This window comes from Pteropus alecto, unplaced genomic scaffold (genome assembly GCF_000325575.1).
Source record: "Pteropus alecto unplaced genomic scaffold, ASM32557v1 scaffold20, whole genome shotgun sequence".
Lineage (NCBI taxonomy): Eukaryota > Metazoa > Chordata > Mammalia > Chiroptera > Pteropodidae > Pteropus > Pteropus alecto.
In genome coordinates, this window is record NW_006436298.1 from 43,460,169 (window position 1) to 43,464,578 (window position 4,410).

The window sequence follows — 4,410 nt, forward strand, 5'->3', positions numbered from 1 at the left end:
GATACTCATGCACACAGATTTCTGACTGAACAATCCACGCATTTTCTTGACCGTATTCAGACATGTCTAATTTTCAGTTTAGATTTAATATGTGATCTATAATACTTGATTTTGGGAGGTATAGATTATTTGTGATTATTATTATTATTTTAGTTTTTGTCATTTTAATTTTAATTTTAATTTTTATTGATTTAAAAATTTTTTTATTAGTTTCAAGTATACAGTACATTAGTTAGACATTTATATAGTTTATACAATGATCCCCCTAATTGCTCTTTCTCTCATCTGGCTCTCTACCTAGCCATTACATTAATGTTATCTGCATTCCCTATGCTGAGTATAGATTCCTTTGCTTGCTTATTCTTTCTCTTTTTTAAGTTCCCTTAAATGTGTCAATTTGCAGTCCCCAAAATGTAATCAGTTTAAGTAGGCATGTAAGTTTCACTTCTACTGCATTTGCAAACTATTTTGCTGTTTCTTTCAAGAAAATGCTATCTTGTGTCAGTCTAGGAATTTGGTTACATTAGTGAACACACTAGACTACAATTCTTATCCCCATGAAGAATCTATATAATATGAAAAGATTAAGAATTTGTCTTCCACATTTCTTTGTTTATTGTTTTCATAAAATGTTTTTATGAATACCGTAAAATTTTATATTTCCTTGTAATTAACAGTAACAGCTTCTTCACTCTAAATGTTTGCTCTTTTTACAGAAACTATCAAAATTTTCGGAGAAAAAAATGTAAAATTGTTCTATTTTTCCTAAATAGAAAATCATGGTAAGGAGATAAGACAGTGAAAAACAATTCAGATCCAAGAATCTACACTCTGTTTTTATTTTGTCACTCAGTACCCATGGACCAACTACTTGATTACTGCAACTCTCTTTTCTCATCTGTAAAATGCAGCTAGGAATAACTTCTTGAAAAGGTTGTTGCAAGAATCAATGAGCATAATAATTGTGAGCCCGGCTGCTGATGTGCCTGGGACTTAGCACTTAACAGCATCGATTATGTTCCCTGTTTACTCTAACTCTCAAAAATTAAGTCTGGTTATTTGCAAATCAAACATGTCAAATAAACTTAAGAAAACTGGTAAATTTGAAATAAAAATGGCTGTACCAAATATAAATCCTGTCTTCTTCAACCCTCTCATATTTAAATTTTGAATAAAACACTTAACACCTTATGTTTTATATTTATTAGGTTCTTATCTCATGTCTCCTGCTATAGTATAAAATCCTTGATAGTCATAAATATATGTTCTAAAAAAATATGTTCTAAAGAATGCCCTCAGGAAGGGCTTTGCCCAAAGTACATTCTTAACAAATAATTTCTGTGTTTTTAATTTGTAGCCCTCTAAGTTCAAAGTTTTCCCTCAATAATATATATTTAAAACAAAAAAGTATGCCTTATTTTTATAGTTTATCAGGAAGAATTGATGATATTCACCTTTAAAAAATCTCATTTTGTTTTCCACAATTTAGCTTTTAATTGCCAGTATTCCCAAATGTACCCCAAAATAAATCTCATTTCTTTCTATATACCTAGGAGTCTCTTAAATATATTGCTTCTGTTATAAAGAACAACCAAGATAAATTATATTGTATTATTATGCATGACAGAGCAACAGAGCACCATTGGGCCCAATTCACTCAATTTCTACATATCTTTTACGAGCCTTCTCACATAGAAGCAGGGAATTTAAATACTCAGAAAGAGTTATATATCCCAACCATGTAAATTCTCTCTCTCTTTTTTAAAAAGTGAAACACAGTCGTTGCCACATGCAGCCTCGTCAACCAAGTGTCTCAGGGGTAAATAAATCACCAAGGAGATCAAGTCGGCAAAAATTTCACTTTGCTAAGTAATAGCACTCATAGGGAAGAAATTCTAAAAAGTTTCCAAATATGCTAGATGCATGTTACAATATTTAGGAGAAATCATTAGCTGTGACTCCCTTAAGCCTCATTTTACTTCAATTTAGTCAAACAGAAACCTTTTTCTGAAAAACAGGCAGTCAGATCTAGAAAGCTATGAGTGAGTATCGGGAGTTTTGGATTCCATTCTTGATCTTCCCCCTGGCTTAGGTCATTTCAGCAAGTTCTTTATTGATTCTATGCCTTTTTTATCCCTCTCTGAAAGCCAGGATTGAGAATTGGATATCTTCCATTAAGTGGACAGGAAAACAATGGAGAAGGAAGTAGGTTTTACTTTCCTGTGTATAAAGTCACTAACTGATAATAACAGAAATGGTATATAAATATAGACCTCTTGGGCTGTCATCTAAAGGGTTGAGGAATGCAGTAGTTCAAGACACAAGAGTTTGAAAATACACTAGGAAAGGTATTACTACTAAAATGGCATAGTTGATTGTCTTAAAGGCTCTATCATTTTCATTTCTTTTCCTATATTAACCATCACTGTCTGATCTTCCAACAGTGGCACCAACAACAAAAGCTATTAGGAAAATTATTTTTAAGAAAAGGATAATTAAAAAATTAAATTTGTTGGTCTCATCATGACATTGCACCACAATTAAACGCTATACCAAGTATAAGAAAGAGAGAAAGTATATATTTTTAGTTTAGCGGAAACTGGGGACTGGGGTGCACAGCTGTGACGTCAGCTCCAAGGAAGCTCTCGTGCTGTTGCTTGGGCAGCTGCTGCACTTTCAGGAAAGCCACAGAGACACGGCTGGTAATTAAGAGAAGTAACTAACATTTATGCATCGATATCACTGTGTTTTTTAATTCTGACTACCTATGAGGTAGGTCTCATTATTACTTTCATTTTGCAGATGAGGAGTTGGAGGCTCAGAAAAGTTAAAAATATTTTTCATAGTTACATACCAATTATTTTTATATCTAGAACCTGTTCTCTTAATAGCATAATCCAAGTCATACCTATCTATATACAACAGCATTGCCATTTTCTTCATCGAGTATATAAAAATACAGCCCTAAGTGAGCAGTTATTATTTAGAAAATATTATATATGTATTTTAAATGTACCGACTGGCTGCTTTTGTGAAAGAATGTGAGATAGTTCTCTTAATGCAATATAATATCCAAATGCAACATAACAGCAAAAATGCATATATTTAAAAAATAAACTGATGAAAAAGAGAAACTGCTCACCTTCCACTCCTGTACCACATAGGTTATCGTCCTCACCATGTACCCTGGAGTGAACCCTGCCTATGCCCTGGCTGGCCTCCCTTTTTCACATTCAAGGGGATCTCTCCAGCAGAGGTGCCCTGTTGCTAAAAACAGTGCAAAGATGGAGCAGGTCCTGAGCTTCAACCTGCAGCACAAGTTCAAATTCCAGGGTCCCCTCACCGACAGTGTCACCACAAGCCTAAAGCTTAGCAACGCAACAGACTGAAATGTGTGTTTTAAAGTGAAGACCATGTACTATGTAGGTACTGCATGAGGCCAAACAAAGGGATCATTGATGCAGGAGTGGTGACTAATGTGTATATGATGTTACAGTCTCAATGATCCCAATAAGAAAAGTTAACACAAGTTTATGGTTCAGTCTACGTTTGCTCCAACTGACACTTCTGATATGGGAGCAATATGGAGGAGGCAAAACTGGAAGAACATTTTATGGATTCAAAACTTAGATGTGTGTTTGAATTGTCAGCAGAAAATGCAAAACCACATTATGTAGAAAAATAAAATTATATCCACAACTGCATCAAAGACAAACTCCAATGTTGTCTAAATTTCTGAGTTCTTTGGATGGCACTGAAGTTAAAAAGATGATGGAGGAATGTAAGAGGCTGAAAGATGAAGTTAAGAGGCAAGGGGAGGAGAACAAGTAATTCAAGGAAGAAAATGGACTTTGGATGAAGAAGTCAGAGCAATAGTCTTGTTCCTGTATTAGTCATGGCTGGGGAAGAGGGCCTCCGCGGCCTGCAATTCACACTGGTAGATTTATTCTTTATTGCTGATGTAATCAGAGAGAAAATCACCTTGTAGAGGCAGCATGTGAAGGATCGTCAGTTAGACTGATGGCCAATTGAGTTATATCATGAGATTTAAATTTATCATAGCCATGTCTAAAAAGAAATTAATGTATGATGACATCTCAAAGGTCTTGCCTTTAAATTACCCCTCCCTGCCTATGCGAGTACACACACACCAACAAATACAACATACGATCTTTTAGAAAGTTAAAAATGTAAGTATATTTGTGGTTTACTGAGTGTAACCATAACAACAAACTTCAATTCTATCCCAACTCCTGACTAGAATAACACAAATATTTATACTAAAGCCTTATCTTTCCTGTGCTCATATTTCATATTATCTAGTGACTTTAATCAGTGATGAAAGCATGATTTATTTTTTAACATAAATGCAACATTATAGCTTTCAAGATCTCTATTTTATGGCTATAT

At 34.2% G+C, this 4,410-nt stretch overlaps 1 pseudogene; it reads left to right on the forward strand.

Annotated features, from left to right (window-relative positions):
* The first annotated feature begins 3,179 nt into the window (after positions 1 to 3,179).
* LOC102878319 lies at positions 3,180 to 3,988 on the forward strand (annotated as a pseudogene).
* Positions 3,989 to 4,410: the final 422 nt, after the last annotated feature.